The sequence below is a fragment of the Panthera onca genome, chromosome B2 (assembly GCF_046562875.1).
Source record: "Panthera onca isolate mPanOnc1 chromosome B2, mPanOnc1 haplotype 2, whole genome shotgun sequence".
Taxonomy (NCBI): domain Eukaryota; kingdom Metazoa; phylum Chordata; class Mammalia; order Carnivora; family Felidae; genus Panthera; species Panthera onca.
In genome coordinates, this window is record NC_138343.1 from 83,798,848 (window position 1) to 83,826,396 (window position 27,549).

A 27,549-nucleotide genomic window follows, 5' to 3' on the forward strand; every position below is an offset into this window, starting at 1 on the left:
ATAATTACATTAACTAGGAACTCAAGTAGTGATGATACTGGCATCTTATTTCTCACTTTAATGGACTGTTGCTAATATTTTGTCATTAAATATACTGTTGGCTTTGTTTCTACTAGATATGCTTAAACAAACATTTTCCTTTATTCCCAGAATATCAACTATTTTTTTATAAAGAAATGTTAATCTGAGTATACACTCTGCAGAAAACACTAAATTATTATGGTTTAATTGTTTACTATAAGATGAAAAGTGGGAGACACCTAATTGACCAAGTTGTTCCAATGGCAATTTTAAAATCAATTTTAGTAACAATTCCCCCAATACTCTCTTCTCTCTGTATTTACATATTTGTATTTATTTTCTTCAAATTTGAAATGGCTCTAATGTTGATTCTACCTCAGTATTACTACTGCTAGTTAACAAACACCTGTAAGGTAAATACTATATGCTGGATACTACTCTAAATGTCTTGTGTATATTACTTAGTTTTTCCTCCTGACATCCACATGTAGATATTATTGCCTTCATTATAGAGATAAAGAATCAATCACAGGAAAAATAAGTGACTCATACAACTGATAATTAACTATAATGAAAGATATTGGATGTAGATGGCATACTCATCAAATGTCTCTTAATACCCTTCCCACTTAATCTCAAATAATGAATGGCTTTATTGCATTCCTATGTATCACTGAAAGATATGATCTTTTGTTTCTCATCTGTTCGTTTTGTATTTTTTCTGATAGTTACCAGTGATCTGTATTTGGATTAATGTCCTTCAGATTTATGATCTATCATTTTCTGGGGTGTGTAGCACTGTTGTATCTAGCAGCAAATCTGTACAATGGCACCAGTGGTACCTATGGGGCATCCACACAAGTGCATTTCTTCAGCATAATCTTGGCTGTGATTCCTCCTACAAAGCTTCTGTTGTTTTCTGCCCATTTTCCTAGCAGCTCTTCCATCCTGCCAGCTAATTCTGTGAGCTATCCAACATTCTTTCAACAAATTTATTTTCTCTTTTTATTAGCTAGAGCTATTTTTGCTGCCCACAACCAAAATCCCTAACTGAGAAAGTGTTACCAGGGAATAGGGTGCATTGGATACCTGCAAGGGAATGTGGAGACTATCAATCCTTTATCTGGCAGAGCTGGGTCAGAAACTAGTCAAAATCTTACTTAAATGCCAATATGGGAATTCAGCAGCCGTGAAAAAGCTAATCAAATCACTGCCTGTGGTCACCTGGCTTCAAGTGCTCATTGCAGGCATGACTTTTGGGAGTTGAGTTGCGTCTACCATACAACAATAGGATGTACATGAAGAATTTATGGACTTAGTAAAGGGGCAGCTGCTTTATACATCAATGGGCAGCTTAAAGAAAGAGAATGACAAGTTAAAATCCTTGAATTCTAGGCTCATGGCACTGACTAAAATCCAGGGAGTTTCTAAGATCAAGATAAAAAGAATCTCTTATCTTTTGTTGCTGCAGGGACTGAGCTGGGTAAAAAACAAAATGTGGTCTTGGAGATAGCAAAATTCGACTATCAGTTGAATTCAGAGCTTTTCCTTCTCTTGTGTGAAAACCACAAAATTGGTAGGAAAAGAATATGTCGGTGTTCTGAACACTAACTTCCACCCGTAGTCCATTGACACTGAAGAACATACTAAAAAACTTCCTCATAGTTCTCCCTAAAGACAACTGTAACCACTTACCAGGACGAGGGTTTATTCCCCAGGGAAAGGGGAATACGCAAATCTTTGGAAGATGCTTATATACAAGCCTTAAGCATATATTAATCCATTGTGCCTATTGGGAAGATTTTCTTTCTTTATGACCTACAAGACCACTTGTGAAGCTCAGGATCAAAATAATGCCACAGGAAGTCCAGTTTTCTCTGGTGCTGGTATATCATGTAGATCTTCACAATTGTTTTACATTACCTTAAAAAACAATCTACAGGAGTTTATGGGAGGTGGCTGTTGGTTTTCCTAGATAATAAGGGATTCCTAAAGCAGCTAACTTGGAGATTAATAACAAGGATTTGGGGGAGAGGGGAAAAGCAGAGAATTTCTTAAAATGAGCTAAGAACATAAAGAATATCCACACCGCATGTTAACTCAAAGGACATTTCCTCTCATAATAATTGGGTAGACAAGAAACCATAATTTCTCAGTGTCCGTTACCTCTCCTTCATAGCAACTTCAGACCTTACTTAATGAACAAAGTGACTCTGGTGATAAAGATGAGTGCCATTCACAAGTGCAGCAACACAGGATTCCCTTTACAAGTGTATGAGGATAATTTTCCGAAAATGGTAAAAGTGAACCTTTAATATTGCATCATATGTTTTGGTGCCCATTGAATTTCTTTTTTAATAATTTTGCCATGGAGAGTCCCTATATTGTGGATTAGATACTTATTTTGGATTTGGGTTTAGATTTAATTTCTCTATACATCACGCCTCAAGTGAGCATTGCTAATGAATGTCTGAGACAACTGGGCGCCTTATTCAACATCATAATCTCTCATATTTTCTTCCAAGTAAAGAACTTAACCTTCCATAAAAGAAGAAAGACAATGGGATAATGCCCTCATGTTACTTTAATCTTACCACATACCTTATTGAAGAATCAGTTATGATACCAAATCATAGAATGTTATTTATGATTTGAAATATTGACTAATATATATACCATTTCTTGCATAGTCAGTATGTATGAGTTGGAATTGGAATTAACACCTCTCCCAATTAGACTTAATCAACCACATTTTCCCCCATTCTTGAAATTACGGCAAATACTGGCTTAGAAGTCAGTAATAACCAAGGAAGAAATGTTCTACCAGAGAATTCAGCAATGGTTACATGGAAGTAAACAATGCCATCTAGACAATTTAGTGTCTGCTTACAATGAGTGAGTAAATGTTGGGGGTACTAAATAGATCCTGAAAATCAAGAGAAAAGGGTGTTGATGCTGCATCAGGGAGAATGAGTACCTAGCTGTTCCCTGGGGAATTTTGGTAAAATCTCTAGTTGTGAAAGACTGAGACTCTACATATAGGGCTAGCAAGAGCTCAGAATCCATTGCAATGAAGGGTTGATGACATTCTGGCTAAAGAATTCTACAATAGTAGATGACAGAGTAAATATAGAATGTATAGAGAAAAATAGAAGTCATATATATATAACTTTGCAACCATTATAAAAATGATTATGGCTTCAATGTATATATCTTCACACATACATAGTCTCTGTAAATCTGATTATTAAATATATATAGATATATATATAATTGTAATTTATTTCTCCTTTCATTTCCTTTCAATTCAGGCATCGCTGCAACAGGAATAAGTAATAGTGAAGGTTATACTTATGGACATATTTTGTTGAGAATCAAAACTGGTGTCAAGTGAACTAGGGTCAGAATGGACATTATTCAAGGATTCTGGTCTTGTAGGGAGATGCAGTGACTAAAGAGAATTATAGTTTGCCCTTTTGAGACACTGGTGAAAATGGATTTTTCTATGAGAGGAAGTTGCATGGTGTTAGACAAGAGGTTTTATCTATTATAATAGGAAGAAGACTTTACATGAATGCTGGATTGCCAAAAGGACAATTACTAGTGGATATATTTGGCGACCATCATACAAATGGTTGCCTTTTGGGGAAATAAAGTCCTCATTATGTGGATCTTGGAGGAAGTCAGGTTTCAATATCAGACAAATAGGGTCAAATACCCTTTTTCTTTCTTTAGTCACCTAGAGCAGGGAAACTGAGTTAGGTTGTACCAACCGGATGCCCCACTTTTAATTTTGAAGGAGTGATACGAGTAAGAATTTGTTAAAAATTAATTGACCATAGTTGTCACATCGCAGGGCCCAGTGACAGCATGTCTAATTACAGAAGTATCCAGAGCAGCAAAGCAAGGAAACCTATGTTCTAACCAGGGACTTCTTTTGGTGGAACTTACGTGTGGTTTTTGAAGATTGACATTCTTGTTTTCTAAAATATGATTATCTAGCTTCAATTCAAGTCCAATCTCAACATCACCTCCAATAGAACACTCTCTCTGACCCCGTATAGCTTATTTAAATGGCACTTCAGGTGCGCTTGGATGGCTTATTCGGTTGACTTCCCGACTCTTGATTTCGGCTCAGGTCATGATTTCATGGTTTGTGAGTTCGAGCCCTGTATTGGGCTCCACACTGACAGTGTGCAGCCTGCTTGGGATTCTCTCTCTCTCCTCTCTCTGCCCCTCCCCTGCTTGCACCTTCTCTCTCAAAAATAAAATAAATAAACTTTAAAAGCGCCGCTTCAAAAACTTTGTATTATTACCTCTATCGTGGTACTTCTTATATTATAATTGCTTTCTTTATCATATTACCTGATCCAATTAGAAACAGGAATAAAACTTTCTTATGTTTAAGACACTCTAGCCTTACACAGGGCCTCGTATAAAGTAAGAACTCTGAAACTATGGTTCCAGTAAAGGAGTATGGCTAATTTTTTAGCCATGACCTATGCAAGTTATCAAGTTATTGCCTTTGAGCTCAAACTCTTTCTTCTAGACCCTGTTCTGTGATGTTAAGTAAGGCTGGAAATTTTCAAATTGTGTTTGCTTTATCAGCAGCCTCTCTGTTAGTCTTGGCCAGTAGAAAGCAGCAGAGGGAGCTGTAAGGATGGAGGAAGAAGAGGGACTCGCATCTTTGCTTGCTGTTGGCTTCCTGTTGGCTTCCTGTCCCTTTCAGCATCACCCTGGCCGCCTCTCACCTCTTTTCCCTGGCAGCAGCTGTTTGTTTCAGCAAAATGTTGAACTGAGTTTTCAGAGTTTCAGCGCTTACAGAACCAGCCTCGATGTGTTGCTGTTGCTCAATATCCCCCGTTAGATGACTGGTCCTAGTCCCATGAGTCTTTTCCTCCAAGATAAGAGACACCAGCATGGGTCAAGCAGCAGCCCCTTCTCCAAGGTCTTAGTTTCAGCTCTGTGGGACCCATCCTCCAAGCTTGCATGTTTGCCACTCCAGCCCTAGGATGTAGACACTCCTATAATTACTTAGTTTTCCCTCTTCATTCTTCAATACCTAATTATCAACTTTTATATAAAACTGCTTCTGTTAGGGGCGCCTGGGTGGCTCGGTCGGTTAAGCGTCCGACTTCGGCTCAGGTCATGATCTCACGGTCCGTGAGTTCGAGCCCCACGTCGGGCTCCGTGCTGACAGCTCAGAGCCTGGAGCCTGTTTCAGATTCTGTGTCTCCCTCTCTCTGTGACCCTCCCCCGTTCATGCTCTGTCTCTCTCTGTCTCAAAAATAAATAAACGTTAAAAAAAAAAATTAAAAAATAAATAAATAAATAAAACTGCTTCTGTTAAAATAGCTGATTGGATTTTTTTCCTCTTCTGACTGCACCCTTGCTGCAGTTAAACTCCTGTTTAAACTCCTTCCCAGGGTAGTGAAGGCAAAAACATGTTCTATTGTATCCCGAACTTCTGTTCTGGACTATTCAAATCCTAACTAGCTCAGAAAAGTGCATCTTACTGTTTGTGTTTCTGCGTGTGATATATTGACTCAGAGAACTAGAAAAATCCAGGTGCTGAAGCCAATTTGAATTGTATTTTCAGTAGTCACAATCAAAATATGTAATGAGGATGCTCGTGTTTCACTCTATTTTTGTATTGTTTGAATAATTTACAAGAAGAATCGTGGATCAATCAAGGTCCTGCAGAAAACAGATTACATATTCAAATCAGGTCATTTGAGATGAATTTAATAAGAAGACTATTTACAAAAGCTAGGGTCGGGTATAGGGAAAACAAGAGAGAAGATGCAGTACCCCAGGGTGAGTTATGTGGACAGACTTGTTACCACCCTTAGATCTGAAAGGACTAAAACCCATAGGGAGACCTGTCAGCAAGAATTACCTGTCAGGAGCTGTGACCTTTGGCGGAGGTACACAGTCAACCTGCAGAGAAGGAGCCAGGGGAATAAATTCCCCCACCCAACTCTGATCTCCTGCCAGGGATCCCCATTAGCAGAGCTCAACTGGAAACCAGAGGGCAAGGAAATTGCTTGATGCAGTTCACATAGGTCAGTCTCCTGGTCTAGCTGGGTGGAGAAGGAGGAACAGAGAATCTAGAGGAGTAAATGAGGGATGCCTTGCACACATGGGTTAATTGCATATGTAATTAAAATGCTTTTAATAACAGCAACATGTTTAGGAAGAAATTGTTTTGAATAAATGAAGAAAATATACTGAGGGTCGGCAGAGGGGGAGTGGGGTGGGAAGGGAAGAGAAGCACATTCACAAAACATTTCTGGAAGCACAGAAGTTAAATATCAAAGAGAAACACTCTGTCATCTGAAAACATGAAAGGAATTGGAAACATAACGGTTCGAAGTAACATTTTTATTTTTAACAATAAATACAGATTTTTTAACAAACTTCCATCTTGATTCTGGAAAGCATTTTAGTGCTAAGTAGCATAAAAAAACACTGAAACAGTTTGACAAATACCTCTACACACATATAACATGTGTATATATGTATGCTTTAACATTTCAAAATATAATATGTGATAAGTTGCAGAGCATTTATAATTAATTAAGCTGTTTTCACAGCCCTCTAGAAGAATATTTTTCCAGGATAGCTGACTGCATAATGTTGTGCATGATTTATTTATAGACTACTAATGAAGACATATCTAATCATCATAATTAATTGGTATTTTTGTGCTTTGGGGCCTAATCACAAAATCTTTCATATGCTGGCTCAAAGTAAACCTGGCTATGGGGCAAACATTTAGGACAAACCCTGCTTGCTTTTTCTAATATACAACTCCATTGTATTGATTTATTTATTCAACATTTCTGGCTGTTATTATACAATGTCAGGGCAAGTAGCCCATTTGGTCAATCCAGTTTTTCTTTTAAGGATTTTCTTGAACAAATCAACAAACAAAAAGAAACCAGGGGAGTCATATGTGGCATGACAGATGAACACTTGAGTTGTTTACATTATTTATTATGTTATATTACTGTCAGGTCATCATACTATTTATAAGAATTTTGACTATCTTGACGTCAAAGCAGAATTTTGAAGGAACTACCACTGTAGAATCAAAAAAATACATGTTTCCCTTCAGATCTACTTAGTTTTTTTTCTTTTTTACTTATGTGAAAAGTAATTCAAGCTCATTGCTATGAAACAGATAAGGATTTGTTTATTCTATAATAATGATTGGGAGTTTCTGAGGAAGACCCTCAGAGTACTGTCTTTCAAGTTTGGACACTGAAAGAGTAAGGAATTATACAATAAGTAGTGAGGGATATGGTCAGGTTTAGGATGTGGATGATATTTGCAGAGTTAGGCTAGTTCTTACTCCCATTCAGAGGCAGCCTCATTTGGAAGGACTGTCCTGGGAGAGTATGGCAGAACCTATGCCATCTTTGAGCAGCTTCCGAAAAGGAGGAAGGGCAGAGTGGAGTCATGTAAGTCCAGCTGTTGCTACCCAAATTTACAAATTCCTTACATCACCACACATCTGAAGAACAGAATGAGTAAAGAGTTAGAGAGGGGAGCACTGTTATGCTGATTGATATCCTTTCAAAGGAGAGTTGGGGATAAAAGATTTGGTCCTGTTACAAAGAAACAGAAAACAATACTTTGTTTTTGCCAACAGCTTTATTAAGTTTTAGTGCTTCTTTGAATATTTTAGGATTGAAATATTCTAAGCGTTTCATTTTATAGGTCTACTGGTTATCAAGCAAACCTATAGCATGGCTGCTGTTTCCAAAGAAGACAATACTGTTTCCAAAGGAGAGAATAAGCACTTGGGTATTAAGATTTCCTCCCTATAATATTCACCCCAGGTAAAATATATGGTAAAAAGGAATTAGTCATTTTGTGGGTCTAATGGAGCAAGGGTTGTGACCAGAAGATGAGTAGATGACCAGTGTGCTCTTCCACAGTGAATCAGCTTCTTCAAAAGTAGCCAAGTGGTGACCTTCGAAGCCTGGGTGATTGGGTACAGACATGGCAGAAAGTAGCCATGGACAACCCACTTATTTCAAGAGTCATTATACTGTTTTTTTTTTTCAAGCTATTCTGACATAGAATGTTATTTAGGATGTTCAGAGCTTACTTTGACCCACATTAGAATGGTAGTCTAGGTATTGTGGAAAAACTGACATGTGCCAATCTGATCCCACTTAGCTATAGGGAGAGTAGTCAGCAGACATCACCAGCAGTCAGCTCTTTCAGGATCTGTCTCAGCTCCAGACAGCTACTTTCTTTGACTTTCTCAGAGTAGCTCCCATCTAGTTGCTAAGGGAGGTAAACGTAAAAATGCCAGCCCATTTGGGCCCAAGGCAGGTCAACTCTGATGGGCAACATTGGCCCAGACTTGATAAGCCTCTGACTCATAATCTTACTTTTCTCATTTACCAGAGGTGTCAATCCCTATTAAACATCTTGAATCCCAAACTCCACCTCAGTGTTTGTTCAGAGAACCCACCTGCGACAGGTGCCCTCCCCTACATATATATATATATATATATATATATATATATATATATATTTGAGCATGTTTTTATAATGAGATGTGAATTGAAATAGATCATAAGGCAATTATCAAATATAACACTAATGGTAAGAAATTAGAATATACCCTTACATATTTACCTCTTTCTTTAGATTTATCCAAGTTTTTGAATATTCTTTTGCCTTTTAACTAGAAACATCATTTGTTTGATCATCTGTGAAGTATAGTGTATCTTCTGGATATTAATTTCTACTGAATTTTCTGTAGTTAGAATAATCTTCATAATTAAATTAGAAAATAAACTAATTTTTTGTGATTTTTCTGTAGTCTGTGTATTTCATTTAAGCCAGTTCTTATTGACTCAATGTTATGTACAAACTTGTAATAAACAATTAAATCATCCCTATTGAAGCCCTCCTGAGAAACTACTAGAATGGCCAAAAAAAAAAAAAAAATGAATGCTTTATCTAAAAGAAGGAATCAAACTAAAGGAGCAACAGACACAACTGGCATAAATTAATCTTATACAATTGCTTGAAAATTCAAGTATTAGGAACATGTTTGGTAAAAATGGGACACATTTTTAAAGTGATGCATTTGTGAAGATGTGAACTATCTAAATATTTGTATTAGTCAGCTTGGGCTGTTATAATGAAACACTGCAGACTGTAGGACTTAAACAACAGATATTTATTTCCTAGAGTTCTGGAGACTAGGAAGCCCAGGATCAGCGTACCAGCTGATCCAGTCCTGGTGAGAGCCCTCTTCCTGAATTGATGACAACCTTCTCTCTGTGTCCTTACATGGCAGAATGCAGTCTCTCTGTCTCTTCTTGTAAAGCCACTAATTTCATCATGAGGACCCTTCCGTCATGACTTTCATTTAAGCGAAATTCCCTCCCCAAAATCTTATCTCCAAATACCATTACACTGAAAATTAAAGAATGTTGAGGGTACACAATTCAGTGTATACCACAATTCACAAAGGAATATTTTGAGATGAACAGAAAAATGAGTTTTCCCGACTGGAGCATTCAGAGTCCATTGAGTCTTGGTATGAGAATACCTAACTGAAAGTACAGAGACCTGGGACTGAGTTCCAATGACTTGGCATGGATTAGGAAATGTCTAGCACTTGACTTTCTTTGGTAGTAAGCTGGATCTACCAAAAGGTTTTTCCAAAGGGTTGTTGTGTATTTCTAAATTAGATAAGGAATATGCTGTGTCAAAACAATAATGGAAAATTACAGGTAAGATAATGTTAAGATCACTTCTTTGTTTTAGAGATTGACATATGAGCTAAGTTTTTAAAGCAATCATGAGAATGACAAACTGTTTAGAGGAGAGGCCACTTGGAAAAAACAGTAGTGTTAGTATGTAAGAAAGATGTTTGGGGGGCGCCTGGGTGGCTCAGTCGGTTAAGTGGCCGACTTCGGCTCAGGTCATGATCTCGCGGTCCGTGAGTTCGAGCCCCGCGTCGGGCTCTGTGCTGACAGCTCAGAGCCTGGAGCCTGTTTCGGATTCTGTGTCTCCCTCTCTCTGACCCTCCCCCGTTCATGCTCTGTCTCTCTCTGTCTCAAAAATAAATAAACGTTAAAAAAAAAAAAAAAAAAAAGAAAGATGTTTGGGGGAACTCTGTGTGAAGTTTTCTACCACTGACTGTCTTACTAACATTTCTATACTCGTTACTGGATATTGTTCTTCCCAGGAAGTTTCATTTCCTTTCTTTAAAATAGAATCTATGAGATTTTAAACTATTTTTTGCACTCAATTGCTCTAATCACTTAAACAGAGTTGAATGGTTTCATAAGCAGTGCTGTCAAAACTGATGGGTAATTTGTTAAAGAAAAAAAAAAACAAAACAAGAGAAAAAGCAACAACACACTGTGAGATTGGGAAGAGAGACACAACATATAAAGAGACCCTTGTGACTGTGTTAGAGCATTGGGTTAATTATTACTTTCCAGAAGTTAACGATGAGGACTCTTGGCTCAAATGTGAGAGTGAGGACAAGAACACAAATAAACTCAACAGTTATCTGTTTTTCAAGTGTGAGAAAATATCATTTCCCTAGAATGTGACTATCTATTTTTATGGGTAGATAGATAACCTTTAGGGACTGTGCCCAGCCAGCATTAGATATTGGTAATGAGTGTGTAGCAATACATTCGATTAGCACTACAAAGCAGATATTTTCCAAATGAACACTTTGCCTAATTTTTATTAAATATAAGCACACATTTTCTCCTTCCCCCCAGTCTTCCTCTACTTGTTAAACATTTGTCATCCATCTTTAAAAATTATGCAGAAGGCACAAAAGCCCTTTATAGCTTGAACAATAAATTGTGCCTAGGAGATGTACAAGTTTAGCTAGCACAGGGACAGAAGACCTGCTGTGTTTTATTCCAACTATAAAAATAGAAATGATCCCCAGTGTAGTTTGATAGATAATGATGGAGGTTGCAAAAATTATTGTGACTAATTGTGTTTACCCTTTTTGGTTAAGCTCATTGAAAATCAAAGTAGAATCTCCCTCTAGATAAATTCTATATTTTATTACATTTATAAAATCATAAAACAGTATGTCATCATCAATTTAAAAAAATAATTATATTGTTCTTGAAACTGTCAGAACATATTTTTTGACTGTGTATTACATAAAGAGGTAAGCAATCTGATATGGTGACCTAAATGTTCCCAGTTTAACCATTACAAGGCTTGGTTCTCTGGCTTTTGTTTGGAAACAGTGAATCAACTGCATCTTATAACATGTTTTCCTATGGAGAGGATCCGTTATAACAGCGTACTAAATACTAGAGATTTTTGTTCTATAAAAGGTCTCAGGGTCTTAACTTTATCATTAGGGTTATACATTGTACAAACTTTGAAGAAACTTTATATCTTTAGTGTCTTTATATCTTTCTAAGATAAAAGGAATAATTTAAATTCATTTTGAGAATTACAAACTTTGGTAGTCGATTGTCTTCTTTTGTGCTCTAAGTTTGCAATTAATGAAGTTTAAATAAAACTTCAGTCTGGTGGATAAACTGGTTTGGGCTTTGACTTAATTGATTGGTCAGTTTGAAACTGTCAATTAATTAGTTTGCTTCCACCACCTCCTCTGCCCAACACCCCCCAGACCCTGAATGAGCAGTTGTTTATCTGAGTAACCTATTAGCCTGGTTTTATGTATTAGCATAGACTCCGGTAAGGAAGCTTATCCAAATGTATTTGCACTTTGACAAAGCACTTGTTCAAAAGAAAGGACCATAAAAGTATTTATCATATTTTTGATGTGTATTGGTCAATAAAAAGCATTATTCATGGAAATCTAACTGGATGCAGTATTAGACGGGGTGCAACTCCAAAGGGAAAGTAGAGATCTTTCCGCGCTGGTAAGAAAGATACATCTACATCGAACACTATCTATATTGTAAGGATGCTGGGAAGCAGGCAGCTGGATGAAATCCTGAATCACCTCACACACAGCTGCTGCTTCACTCACTGTGAAGAGCAGGGTTATGCTGATTAAGCTACGGGTATTTGTAGAGGTGTTGTTGTTGTTGTTGTTGTTGCTGCTGTTTCCTTTTGTTGTTTTCTGGCAATCTGTGCATCACAGGCAAACAGGAATGGGTGGCTCTCTCCCTGCAGCAGCCTGTTATCAATCCAAATACTCCTCTTCACCTGTAATTTTGCCCTGGCCAAACTGTTTTTCCTTATTTGATTAGATCCTCCGTTTTCTTCTACCTTTCATCTTGTGTCTTCTGCCTAAAATTATTTGACTCCAGTCTTCATTCATCAAAAGGTACCCGTGACCACCTTTTCACCGAAACCTTTGCTTATCACTTGTTCTCATGTAAATACTTTGCCTATACCACTGTGCTGGAATTTTTTTTTACACATAACCTAGCAAAAAACAAACAAACAAAAAAAGACATGTCCACAAATTCCTTGATACTCCTTGTTACAAAAGGTGCAGTTTAATTCAGCAATTCCTTAAGTGAAGGTTGGACTTAATTCTCGTGAATAGCATTCGGAAGAAGTAATGGAGTGTCAGTTGCAGGAATAGATTATAAAGATCTGCGGTTTCCTTCCAGGATGTTATGTCTTGTTGTCTCCTGAATCACTTTCTCTGGGGGAAACCAGTATTGTGAGAAGACTCAGAAAACCCTTGGAGAGGCTCACATGGGGAGGAGGAACTGAGACCTGCCAAAAGCAGTGACCTTGGAAAGTAATCCTTCCCACTGAGCCTTGAGATGCCTCCAGCTCCAGGCAACAGCCTGACCGAACCTTCACAAGAGACTCGTAGGCAAAATCACCCAGCGAAGCCTTGTGGAACAGCCACTGATCCTCAGGAACAGCGAGATAGTGTTTTTTTGTGTGCACTGCTAAGTTTGGGGTCATTTGCTTTGCAGCAATAGGTAACTAATACACTTACAGTTCCTTACTTTCTCTTCTACTAAAGTATAAACTTTTGGAAGACAAGCATACCTGCTACTGATATTCCATTTTTAGTCAAGGTAATACGTGCCTACAGCTGTAAAAATAAAACCTCAAAAAACTTAATGCAATAAGAATTTACTTTTTCCTAACACCAAATCCAATATAGGTATATTTCTCTAAGTGGTGATTCAGGTGTTTAGGCTCCTGATATCTTCTGGCTCCATTGTTCGTTAGTCACCTCAGAGGCATATGTTACTTTCCTTGCATCTGGAAAGCTGAGAAACAAAAACAGAGTAAAAGAGGCATGTTGGCTCTTTAATGTCTTGGAATGGAAGAGAGCCATTGAATTTCACTCATATTTCATTCCTTTTAGAACTCAATCACATGGATCCATCTAGTCAGTCACACAGGAGGCTAAAAAATAGTTTCTTTTGTTCCTAAGGAGGAAAAGAACCAGATATGGGAAAAAACTAGCAATGTCTTCCACAAGTTTCTAAACTTTACAACATTTAAGTCAGTGTTCTAAAGAACAAGTTTCTAAGCTTTATAACATTTAAGTCAGTGCTCTAAAGAATTTGTTGAATGAATGGATGAATAAACTAATGAATTATCATAGAATAAAATTTTATTTTAAAATTAGTTGTCTAAATGTTGCATTTGATATTAATTCAAGACAAATGTTTATTGAGCAGTTACTGTGTGACACAGTTCTATGGGTTAGCACATAGCACATAGCAGCGATCAACAAAGACAAAATTTACTCCTGACATTCCAGTGAGTGAGAGATAATAAAAAATAAATAAGTAAATAGGATAATTTCCAATAGTAATTAATGTTCTGAAAAATATAAAATATTAATTTGACGGAATGACTGAGGAAGGGAAGGTGCAGGGCAAGTTTAGGTAGAGTGTTTAGAAAGGTCTCTAGGAGGAGCTGATATTAGAACTGAAATCTGAACATGACCAAGTGGCTCTACAAAGATCCAGGGAAGAGCATTGCATACTGAAGAAATAGAGCAAATGCCCTGAGGAAGGACTTCCCTCCTTAGCTGGTTGACGGGGAATGATGTCAGATAGGTAGGTAGCCGCCTGTTAAATAAGTATTTAGTGGGCGGCAATGAAGAGGGTGAAATTTTGGAGAGTTTTTAAGGAGAAAGATAACATAATTTGACATACATTAGGCTTTTTCTGTCTTGGGGTCAGTTTTCTAGAAGCAGAGCATGAGGCAATAAACAGTATCAGGACAGTTTCAGTGAGCAGGCAGCACAGACCTTGCAAGACACACAGTACATGATTTATTTTGCACATTTATTTAATAATTTTTTAATGTTTTATTTATTTTTGAGACAGAGAGAGACAGAGCATGAACGGGGGAGGGTCAGAGAGAGAGGGAGACACAGAATCCGAAGCAGGCTCCAGGCTCTGAGCTGTCAGCACAGAGTCGCACGCGGGGCTCGAACTCACGGACCGTGATATCATGACCTGAGCCGAAGTCAGACGCCCAACAGACTGAGACACCCAGTCGCTCCTATTTAATAATTTTTAAAAGAAGCTACAACTTTTCAAAAATCACTAAGTTGGGAGTTATTTTGAAAGCTCTTATGGTTGGCACTCATTTATAATACAATAGTTGTTATTCAGGCCAATGTTTACTCCCCCCCCCCCCCCCCCATTTCCCCATTTAATGTTGTCTTAATGTGGACTTTCCACTTAGTCCTAAAATTAGAAGTGGAGAAATCCAAAGTTTTTCCTCCAGGTCAACTCTTAAATATCTTAACTGTTCCCTTTCTTTGGTTCAACGTATCCTCTGTTTATCCTATTAAGGACAATTTTCGAAGAATTAATCAAATACAGATTTAAAAGAAGGTAAAAAAATCTGAAAACGAACAAACCAGCCCACTGACATAGATGTTTTCATAATGAATGGCAGATATCAGTAGAAGATGTAACAGGTTATTGAAAAAGTTCTTGGCATTTAGTGCTTAAAAGCAGGTTCTATGAAGAAAAATCCTTTGCCGTACAACAGGTCCTGTGGTAAATTTGGGCAAGAAAATACTCTGCTGGATATGATAGGGACTATTGGTCACATGGTCCTCATCACCATGACCCCTAAAAAATAAAAACGTAATATACAAAGCATGAAGATACATATACAGCTCCAAAAACATGTCACTGATTCAGATTTGCAAAAGCTGGCAGCTTCCTGTTCCGTTGTAGTCGTGGAAGTGTTACGTTCCCTCCAGTGCAGATGTGTGCTGTAAGTGCACAATTAACATCTACTGAGATCCATAATCAGGGATTGTTTCTGGTTTTAAATTTAGATTGTCTACCAGAAGAGGCTTTTCATAGGCAGTTTGAAGCCACAAGAACTGATTTTTCCCCCAGCTTTATTGATATATAATTGACTTCTAACATTGTGTAGGTTTGAGGTGTCCAGTGTGGTGACTTGGTATACATATATATTGTGAAATGATTAGCACAATAAAGTTAGTTAACACATCCTGACCTCACATAGTTTTCTTTTTTTGTGTGGTGAGAACATTGAAACTCTACTCTCGTGGCAACTTTCAAGTATACAACACAGTATTGTTAACCATAATCACCGTGCTGCAAATTACAACTCCAGAACTTACTCATCTTATAAATGAAAGTTTGCACCCTTTGACCAACACCTCCCTAGTCCCTCCTCACTCCCCAGTCTTTTGCAAGCACTGATCTACTCTGTTTCTAGAAGTTCAACTTTGCTGATTTTTTTTTTAATTTGGCAAAAGAATTTTTTAGAGATAGATCTTATTTTCACAAAAACTTCTTAGACATTGTGATGTTTTAATATGTTCAAATGTTTTTGATTTGCCTTAACTTTGGATAAAAAACTCATTAATATGGCAAATCAATTACAGAGAGGAAATTTCAATTAGGTTTATCAAAAGTTATTCTTAATACAGTGTGCCTGGGTGGCTAAGTTGATTAAGAGTACGACTTTGGCTCTGATATCATGATATCAGATATATATCTGATATCATGATATCACAGTTCATAGGTTCGATCCCCACATTGGGCTCTGAACTGACAGTTTGGAGTGTAGAGCCTGCTTTCCATTCTGTGTCTCCCTCTTTTTCTCTCTCTGCCCCTCTCCCGCTGTGCTCTCTTTCAAAAATAAGTAAACTTTAAAAGGAATGTTAAAAAAAGTTATTTTTTTTTTTTTTTTTTTTTTTTTTTTTTTTTTTTTGGTATTTTTAATGACTGAAACAAAACAAACTTAAAACCGCAGCTTCTGGAAGAACCATTTGTTCTTGCCGGTCTTGTACCTCTCCTCGAACTTGACCTTGGCCTCTCGTCGGGCCTTGCGTTTAAGAGCAGGGTCTCTGAAGGCATCCTTGTTGACAACAGTTTTGTCCAAGGGGATATCCACAGAGTACCTTGTGGGCATGAGGTGATTGTAGTTATAAACTTTCACAAAAGACTTGATCTTTGACCTCTTGGCGATTTTCTTCTTGCCCATGGCAGCTGACACTTTGTGGGGATAGCGGTCAATTCCAGCCACCAGAGCGTGGCTGTAGGGACGTTCTGAGGTGCCATCATCGATGTTCTTCACGATGACCGCCTTGCGTCCGGAGTAGCGTCCGGCCAGGACCAGCACCACCTTCCCGGGTTTCATGAATTTGCCCATCTCGACACCAGCTACTCGGGCCTACGACAGAAAGGAAGAAAGCCCACTTCCGCTAACCTTTCACCTCAGCAAAAAAGTTATTCTTAATACAAGGATAGGTACACAACTATTCATGGCAATATTCAATGAAAAATTGCTAGGTAGAGATCTTTTAATCTATATAAAATTAGCTTATAAATAATGCATTATCACACCAAAATATATTTTAAATACATTAAATTTCTTCTAGATATCTTCCTTGGTCAATTAGTATTCGTAACGTATTCTTTTTTCCTCTTTAATTTCAAGTCTAATTCTATTTAAATCATCATAAATTCTCAATTAGTGAAAATTACATTGCAAAGATTTTACTGAATTGGTGAGAGTATTGGTCCATTTTAATTTTGAAATTAAATTATAAACTGTTTTGTTACATAATAAAGTGAACTAATAGAATTAGGACAGTGACTAAGTAATTTAAAAATAAATATGTATTCAGTAGTCACTTTATAATTCTCACAATTCAGATTATAATTTCTCTCCCCCTCTCTCTCTCACACACACCCTAAATGAGAAAATATGGAGATAGAGACTCACGCAGGTTAAGTAGCAATAGTAAAACACACAAAACTAATTTTACTTTAAAATCTTGATAGCAAAACACATTGGATCTCTTCTTTGAGAAATTTAGTGAGAAAATGACAATAGGAGACAGACCTCTGTACTCTGAGGTGAAGATGTGGCTGTATAGAAGCTATGTGTTTCTTGGGGTGCCTGGGTGGCTCAGTCGGTTAAGCGTCCGACTTCAGCCAGGTCATGATCTCGTGGTCCATTAGTTTGAGCCCCGCGTCGGGCTCTGTGCTGACAGCTGGGAGCCTGGAGCCTGTTTCAGATTCTGTGTCTCCCTCTCTCTGACCCTCCCCTGTTCATGCTCTGTCTCTCCCTGTCTCAAAAGTAAATAAAAAACGTTAAAAAAAATTTAGAAGCTATGTGTTTCTTAAAAAAAAAAAAAAAGAATCTAAACCTCTAGCCTCTGGTTTTCTCTTCTGCAAAGCAGGTTAATATCTACTTTACAATGGTGTGAGGATTAGATTCCAAAAGGCCTGTTTTACCCAGGTGTATTTTTTCTTGCACTTTTTAAATGGATTGGGACATAAAATGAGAGGCCAAAAGAGGAAAGACACTCATTTGCCATGTTGTGCAAGTGAGAAGAGAACCGTACCCATGATGGTTGGGCAGCAGAAACTTAGCTAGATCGTGTAAAGCAAATGTTGTCTTTGCCAGCAGCGATCAGTGAGGGGTCTGTGACAAAGAAAAGGGATTCCATGCACCTGGCATCAAGATAGACAACTGTATTTGTTTTCTACTGCTGTGTATCACATTTCTACATATTCAGTGATTTGAAACATCACTTATTATCTCACAGTTTCTTTAGGTTGGAAGTTTGGCTCTGGCTTAGCTGGGTCCTCGTTCCAGGTTTCACACAGTTGAAATCAAGGTATCACCTGGGGCTGTAATCTTATCTGAAGCTCAAAGTCCACTTTCAAGCTCTGGTTGTTGGTGCAATTCATTTTCTTGTAGATATAGGATAGGTAGTGGTGCTTGGTTTCTAGAGGCCATGCATTGCTCTTTGCCATTTGGCCTTGTCCACAGCATGGAAATTTGATTTCTCTAAGGTCAACATGAGCACATCTACTGCTGCTTCCTATTTTTTGCCCCTAGATCCTCTTTTATTTTTTATCTAAAAAAAATTTTTTTTAACGTTTATTTATTTTTGAGACAGAGAGAGAGCATAATGGGGGAGGGTCAGAGAGAGAGGGAGACACAGAATCCGAAACAGGCTCCAGGCTCTGAGCGGTCAGCCCAGAGCCCGACGCGGGGCCCGAACTCACGGACCGCGAGATCATGACCTGAGCTGAAGTCGGCCACTTAACCGACTAAGCCACCCAGGCGCCCCTAGGTCCTCTTTTAAATGCTTCACCTGATTAGGTCAGAACCACCCAAGATAAACTTTTTTGATTAACACAAACTCAACTGAATAGAGACCTTAATTATATCTTCAAGTTCCCTTTATCTTTTCCATGTAGAGTAACCTAATTACAGGAGTTATCTCATTATATTATAAATCTCACCCACAATTTAAGGAGAGGAATTACAAAATGGGGTCATTTTACAATTTCATCATAGTTGATATTGGGATATTGTGATTGTCATCTCATGATCTATTTCACTTCTTTCCCTTATGTAGCAGTCACACAGTTTGGGACAATTGGGACAATACTTTGTTTCCTGGAATAAGCCCTGATTAGAATAAGCAAGTGCTGGAGTGCCTGGGTGGCTCAGTCAGTTGAGCGTCCAATTCTTGGTTTTGGCTCAGGTCATGATACATATATATATCATATATATATCATATATATATATATATCATATATATATGATAGATAATATGATATATATATGATATTATATATATATATATATATGTATCATGTATCATGATACATATTATATCATATCATATATATATCTCAAAAACATAAGCAAGTGCTTTTAAACATTTTAACGCAATTGATAAATGCATAAACACGATGCATTGTAATCTAATGCAGATACACACATATAAATGTATAAATTAAAACATCTGGGATTACTGTGTAATTCGTTCTATTATTTTCTGATCTAGTCTAATGTAGTCTATTCCACTGCACAGTTAAATGTTAGTTGTACTTCATCAAATTGATATCACAAACCCATTCATGTATTATCATAGGAAGTAAAGACACATTGGACTAAGACAACCATTGTAACTCTATTCCCTTGCCAGTGACTGTTGTAGGAAAGCTAAACATTTTATCCTTCAGAATAAGACAGATGAAAAATTCAGAAGGAATGAGTTCTCCAGCAGGATAATTAGTAGGGAAATTGGGGCATTTAAAAGCAAAGAATCTGGAATACATGAGAGTGTGTATAGAAATATTTGCAACTATAAGTGGAAGACACATTACAAACTCATATTTGTTATCCCACTAAGGCTGTCCTGGGTTTTTAGCAAGCCATACTAGCATTGGTGGTGTCCCTATTCATTCTACATATTCTCCTTGATTGAGTAAAGCAATACTGTGGCTGAAGCCTTGTCTCGTTTCATTTGTTTCATGTCGCCATGCTTAGGAATGTAATGGGAGACTTGGAAGCTGGCATCACAGTTTTACATGTGCGATGGCAATACCAGAGTCTGAAATTCAGCTTCAGAGGATCAGGTTTGCGCACCATGTGAAGACTAATTGTATAAATGTCAGTCTTTTCGGGGGTTCATTAAATTATGATATTTAATTAACATCAATGTCAGTGAAAAAAAAATACCCAAGGCTTTCCTAAAAGCTGTTCCTATTCAAATATATGTTGATTGATAGAAGCCTATTGTTTCTCAGTTCCTGGTAAAGATCTTCACTGCATATATTACCTGGAGACTTCACCAAACACTGAGGTATTTGGAATTCTAATGGAAAAATAGCTTCTGTTTTCTTAGATAGAAAGTTCATTTTCACGAGCAGACCTAGTGACTCTCCCTATCCATCTACTGAGCATGTATCTACAACTTGATTGATTTCGACACATTCTTTACCAGCTAGTTATTGGTCACAGAATCCCATGAATAAAAATAAGAATCCGTTTATTGGTTGGCATATCAGAACAGGTTAGGAAGTCCTGGTTTCAATTTATGAAATACCATATCGACTTTATTCCTAGGTATTAAGGCATAATAATAAACATGCAGCTCTGTGATCTCTTAATTGAAATGGACTTATTCAATATAATTTAAGTTAATTTTGTAAAATATTTAGTAAGTGATTACTAAATAATGAAAACAATTAGGCCAGGAGTAGGGTCAGACTCTAAAGTGGCCATGCTGCTAACAAGAGTGTGAAAGGAAATATGAATCTAGTCACATCTTTCTTGAGCCTTATTATTGGCTACATAAAATGTATTAGTTCTCTGATATTTGTAAACAAAAAAGTGATTCTAACTTCTCTTGCAGAATAAGAAGAAACATGAAGTGACGAAACATATTGAACAGTGCAGATGGTAAATATCCATGATCGGTTTCAATGCACATTTGTGATTCGAGATGAATAGGTTATGGCAATCACAGTGATCCTATAGCAGGGCAGAGTATAAAGAACAGAGAAACAAATTAAATAAAAATCAAACGTATTCATTAGGAAGCACAAAATGTATCGGCATGTTTTTACTTAGCTTATAAGTACATCGTTTATCAAAGCCTTCAGCATATGGCAAAAATGAATTCTTTCTTTCCCTGTACCCTTAAATGCCTTTAAAGTCATCAAAAAGAATAATGCAGCACTAGAGAATAGGCCCAGAAATAGAAAAAAGCAGTAGAGAAAAACACAAACAAGTGAATCTATAAACCAGCAACCTAACTCCTAATGAGAGAGGAAAACTATAAGAATAGACCCAAATAAAAGCTATAGTTATAATATAATATTAACTTCCAAACAAAATGTAATTAAGTGTAGAGGCAAGACCTAGTTCCATAAATAGCTATCCATAATCATATACAATTGGCATGCCATTATTTTCTATTAGAAAAAAAAAGTAAATGAGAGTAAAATGCAATATTAAATGTCTGATAAAATTGAGCTCCTAATTAAGTCTTCAGCTGAATTAAGTAAGCATTTCCCTTTCGCTTTTTCTTTATGTGTCATGTATAGGCTGTTAAAAATGCTTGGCGTCATTACAGTCAAAATAGATGTATTTTTGCCTGTTCTGAACAACATGAAGTTTGGCAGGAAATGAAGCACCCAAACCACAGCCAAATTACTGCATCCTTGAATTGCTCATGCAAGCAAGAAAAACCTATGGTCTCTTAAACTGGAAAAATAATTATACGTTTGTGACTTCTCTGTCCAGCACACAGTTTACAACAACAACTTCCTGCCACATCCAAAATAATCCTTTACTGGCACTCAACTGTAAGCAGTAGTTTAATCCACTGAATATTTATTATAGGATCCTCACTAACATTTCCTATATCAGTAAATTTTAAAGGAATGTTTAAATCCTTCACCTTTTTTTGCAGCAAAGGGTGAATTTTTCCTCCAAATTGGTCACATTTCATTAGACTGTTACACTTTGGCCTTTTTTAATAAGCTTGAAATCTCTACATTTCAATTCCTAGAAAAGCTCAATTTTGTGGCTGAGGGAAAACAATGTGGGGATATGTAGCCTTTAACCACTAAGTTTTACATTTAAATCCAGTGTCAGTTGTCAGTAACCAAGTGTCATGGCATCTCACAGCCATTCTAGAGCTGCTGAACAAATTTCAGTCGCCTCGGTTTAATTTCTAGTGAATATGCTGCTTTTATTACTTCAAACTAAAGCCAGATCTGGCCAAAAATCATAGTGGGTCCACAATTAAAGGGGCCAAGAATTTAGATGCACTGAGTCTTAGTTGTGTGTGGAAATTCTAATTTATTTGGGAAACTTTTGCTCTCTTCTATAGTTTCCAAGAGTTTTAGAAAGAAACAAAAAATTATAACTCAAAAATTTCCGTTAGTATGTCATAATTATTTTCAAAAATTACTGATAAAGCTATGAAACTTTAAAATAAACTATGTTTCACCTATATTAAAAAAATACTTATGACTGCTGGTCTTGGCCATGATGAAGTAGCTGGTATTAATCCTATTATAAGAGCTTCATTTTTTGTCATAAAAAATGATAAATACTGGAAATATATGTAAAACAAGTTTTTGAGACATTAGACAGCAAACAACAGAGTGCCACCGTTCTTGAGACAAAGAACCACACATTTACCTTGACTTTCTCTCAGAAAGCGTTTTCCAAGTTACATAAGGAAACAGAGCCTAAGCTGACGGCAACTCTGGATGGGGCAACAGAGTTTGCTATTCAGGCTTGCCTAAGGGGGTTAGCTGAGGTGTGGTGGATAGAAAAGAAGGAAACCACAAAGACCAAATCTCAAAAGTCTGCATCAGAACGCCCAACATATCCTTGGCTAACTCATAAGTTGTGTATACGCAAGGCGAGACTCCAGGAGGCATAGCAGAGCTGAACAGAGATTTCAGAAGTCGCAAACTGCTGTGGAGATATTAGAATTCAAGCCCAGCCAGAGTGGAATGAACTTGATGAACAGCCCAGGCACTGAGTTGAGACTTCAAAGGACCAAGCTCTTATAGCCAGGGCTGTCCTACCCCTAAGAAGTAAGGACAAGATTGAAATAGACCTGCTCTGGAAGAAGGTTAAAAACCTAGGCTTGAAGTGATCTAACTGCCTACTGGAAAATAAAACAACCTTCTTTGCAAGAATACAATATAATCTAGAACCCCAGCAATGGCCAACATCTAATATAAACTCACTAGGCATGTGAATAAGAAAGAAACAAGTGACAGATAATCAAGAGATAAAGTAGTTTGTAGTCACAGACCCAAGCAGGAACTAGATGTCGGTGTTAACAGACAAAACTTCAAATGTGATTAGATGTTGCTACGTGTTTAAAAATTTAGAAAAAGGTGAACACAGGGACTAACAGATGGAGTAATTAAAAAGAGACCCAGACGACCAAAAAGAATTAAAAGACACTTTATAATTGGAAAATACAGTACCTGCAATAAGAACTCCTTTGATAGCTCTTGATTTGCATCAGCAATGTCACTGCAATTAATGGGGAAAAGAAAGTACTTTAAATAAATGGAGCTATAGCAAGTGGATATCTATATGGCAAACACATGAACTTTGACTCATTTCATTCCATTAATAAAAATCAACTTGTGGGGCACCTGGGTGACTCTGTCGGTTGGGCGTCGGACTTCAGCTCAGATCATGATCTCGCCGTTTGTCGGTTCGAGCCCCGCATCAGGCTCTGTGCTGACAGCTCAGAGCCTGCTTCAGATTCTGTGTCTCCCTCTCTCTCTGCCCCTCCCCCGCTCACACTCTGTCTCTGTCTCTCTCAAAAATAAATAAATGTTAAAAATTTTTTTTTAAAAATCAACTTGAAGTGGATCAAAAACCTAAATGTGAAAGTTAGAATACTAAACTTCTATTAGCAAACATATAAAAACATCTTCATACTCTGGAGAATACAAAGATTTTAGTCATATACAAAAGGTACTGGCAATAAAAGGAACATGATAAATTTGACCTCATCAAAATGTGAAATTTTGCTCACTTAAGAGACCACTAAAATTTTAAATTCAAAGCAGATACTGGTAGAAAACATTTACAATACATATGTCTGACAAATACTTTTATCCAAAGTACATAAATAACTTTTACCAATCAGTTTGTAAAACACAAACAATTTTTGTTTCTTTTTTAACAGACAGAAGACTTAAACAGGCATGCACACAAGAAATAAAAGCAAAAAAGAATAACTGAATGGTCAATCAGATTATTTATCAACATCACTCATCATCAGGGAAATGAAAGTTAAATATATGAGTTAGAGTTAAAGTATAACTAAAATATACTTTCCAGATTGAGTCAACAAAACAGACTTGCAACATCAAAAGTTGGAAATGATATAGAGCCACTAAAACGCTCATATATCACTGGGAGGAGCTTGAAAAGTATAAGTAATTGTATTTTATAAATTGACATGGTAATCCCATTACTAGATAATATCCCAGAAAAAAAAGGTACATTTTTTCAATTCATGGCCAGTGTATTCATGACAGACCACTACTAGAAACAATCAGGGAAAAACTCAAAAAACAGAAGAATGGATAAATAAACTGTAGTATATGCATTCAATGGACTACAACTCAGAAATTAAAAAAAAACAAGATTGTGATACTGATACACATAACAGCATGGATAACCCTCAAAAAACATTATGTTTATTGAAATTAGCCAGGAAACAGAGACATTTTGTGATTCAACTTATTTTAGGTAAATAAAGGGAGAGGGACAAATCTATTTATGGAAATAGAAATTGTAAAAAGGATTACCTCTGAGGAGTAAAGGGAAGGGAGGCGATTGACACAAGGGAACATTCTAGGTAATGAAAATATTCTTATGAGTACACGCATATACAAAATTCATTAATCTGTATACTTCATATCTGTACATTTCAATGTATGTCAATTTTATTTCAATTTTAAAAATCCATTGCATGGCTGTAACAGTTGTCGAGAAACTGCAAAAATCTGATTTGTGACTTCAAATACAAGTGGATAAAAAGCATCTCATTTAAGCACAAAAAGAAAACAAAGAATCAAAAAGCAAAGTGAGAGACATGTGGGAAATGGTCAGATGATCTTATACTTGCTTAATTGGAGTATCAGGAGGAGAGATGATAGAGAATGGGATATAAGTGATGGTTCAGGAAATCACAGCTAAGAATAAAAAAGAGAGAGAGAGAGAGAGAGAGAGAGGGAGGAAGGCAAACCATAAGAAACTCTTAAAAACTGAGAATAAACTGAGGGTTGATAGGAGGGTAGGAGGGAGGAGAGGGTAGGTGAGGGGTATTGAGGAGGGCACCTGTTGGGATGAGCAATGGGTGTTGTATGGAGACCAATTTGACAATAAATTGCATATTAAAAAAATAAACAAATAAAACAAAATAAAGACATTAATCCATAATTTCAAAAATGACAGTGAACTCTGACCAGAAAAAAAAATAAAGAAAAATAATTAACTTACATTATGGTCAAAAACTGCTAAAAACTAAAATATAGACTCATAAAAACATCAAGAGGAAAGAAAGACACATTACCTTCAGTGGAACAAGAGAAATGTCTGACTTTTCAATAACACTATAGAAGCCAAAAGACAGTGAATAGACATCTTGAAAATGGTAAAAGAAAAAAAAAGCTTTCTCACTTAGAATTCTATATTTATTTAAAAATATTTTAAAAATAAAAATGATATACAAGTTTAAAAAAAAACTATCTGTCACCAAAAGACTTGCACTACAAGAAATACTAACGAAAGTTCTTTAACCTAAAAAAATTATCTCATATGGAAGCATGAAAGTGCAAGAATGAATTAGCAACATAGAATGAATGTATGTGAAAATGTGAGCAAAAACTGACTGTTTAAAACAACATGAATTTTAATGTTTTATGAGGTATATAATATATGAAGAAATAAAATACATGAGAATAATAGAATAAAGATGGGCATTATAGATGAAATTCAACACCAGGTATCGTATGGAAGTGTTGAATCACTATACTGTCTACCTGAAACTAATATTACACTGTAAGTTAACTAACTGGAATTTAATAAAGACAATAAAAACATAAAGTAAGCTCTTCCAGGGGTTTTTGTGTTGTTTGGGATATGGCAAAAATAACTATATATAGTAGACAATAAGAATATGTTGTGGGGCGCCTGGGTGGCTCAGTCGGTTGGGCGACCGACTTCGGCTCAGGTCATGATCTCGCGGTCCGTGAGTTCGAGCCCCGCGTCGGGCTCTGTGCTGACAGCTCAGAGCCTGGAGCCTGTTTCAGATTCTGTGTCTCCCTCTCTCTCTGACCTTCCCCCATTCATGCTCTGTCTCTCTCTGTCTCTAAAATGAATAAACGTTAAAAAAAATTAAAAAAAAAAAAAGAATATGTTGTGTAATTTTAGTGTAATCAGTTAAAAAAAAAGACTAATAGAAGAGGTTAGATGGATTAATGTGAAATTCTTAATTAACACAAAAGAAGGGAGTAATGGAGGAATAAAGTAACAAAAACACTCTTGGCACAAATAGGAAAAACAGTGGAGCTAAGCCTATTTCATCAAAACTCACATTAAACAATATTTATCAATATCTGACATAGGTACAGAACATACTTTAAAATCATAACCTGTGTTAAATCGTCAAAAGTCCAGCAGCTATAAATAATTTTTAAAAATTAAGGAAGAAACAGATTTTAAAGTTTAGTTTCCATTCTCATGTTTATTTGTCATGTTCAATTTATTGTGTAAGTATGCTATATTATTATGAACAACAGGTGATATACTGGATGGATGGACTTGATATCACAGGAAATGTACTCACTCATGAAAGATAAATGTTATATACATCTATTTGTATGTTAAGAATACTTTGTATTTTTCACATTTTGCTTTGACTTTTTTTCATGCTTATTTATCTTGAGACAGAAAGAGAAAGCATGCATGTGCAAGCAGGGGAGAAGCAGAGAGAGAGAGTGAGAGAGAATCTCAGTAGGCTCCGCAATGTCAGTGTGGAGCTTGACTCAGGAGTCAAACCCACGAACCCTGAGACAAAATGAAGAGTCTGAAGCTTAACCGAGTGTGCCACCCAAGCACCCCGCTTTGACATTTTTATTACAGTTCAACAATTTTGTCGAGTAAACATTTGTGTATCAGTGAGCATTTGTGTATCAGCGTATTGTTACTGATCAAGTGACATAAACCACTCTGAGTCTGGTATCCCAGAAAGATAGTGTCTTAACGTGATATTGATATATCAGGGTTCGTGAATACAAGCAATACTGTGTGCAATCAATCAATGTAGAGTTCCAGTCAATGACCCTGTTAGATTAAACCCATGAAACGAGCTTGGAAACTCTCCTTAGTCCTTAAGCAAAATGACCTTCATTGTTCAGTCAGTTCAGGTCTCCATCTGCCAGAACTTGAGACTTCTATGGGGCTCTTCTGAGTTTATCTTCCTGATTCTTTTATATTTTAGGATAATTCTTTTCAAATCATCCCAGAAATACAAATTTATAAATTTTTATAATTATACAATTACACTTATACAATTGTTGTTGTGTAATGCAGAATCCTTAATTATAAAATTGTGAATACTATGATCATTTTCCATCGGTGGGGAGATATGAAGGATAATGTAAGCAAAATGCAAAAAATAAAATAAGGGAAGCAAGACTTTGCAATGTTTAGAGACAAATTCTTTTATCAGCTTCTAAA

At 36.6% G+C, this 27,549-nt stretch overlaps 1 long non-coding RNA gene and 1 pseudogene across 1 annotated transcript in view; one reads left to right on the top strand and one right to left on the bottom strand.

Moving 5' to 3' along the window:
• Nucleotides 1-20,799, top strand: part of LOC132667393 (uncharacterized) — a 58,006-nt gene extending 37,207 nt beyond the window's left edge. Inside the window, exons 5-6 of the long non-coding RNA XR_009605122.2 lie at nt 19,798-19,886; nt 20,666-20,799. This is a non-coding gene — a long non-coding RNA (uncharacterized LOC132667393). The remainder of the gene's footprint in view (nt 1-19,797; nt 19,887-20,665) is intronic.
• LOC132667392 (large ribosomal subunit protein eL27 pseudogene) lies at nt 16,191-16,696 on the bottom strand (annotated as a pseudogene).
• Nucleotides 20,800-27,549: the final 6,750 nt, after the last annotated feature.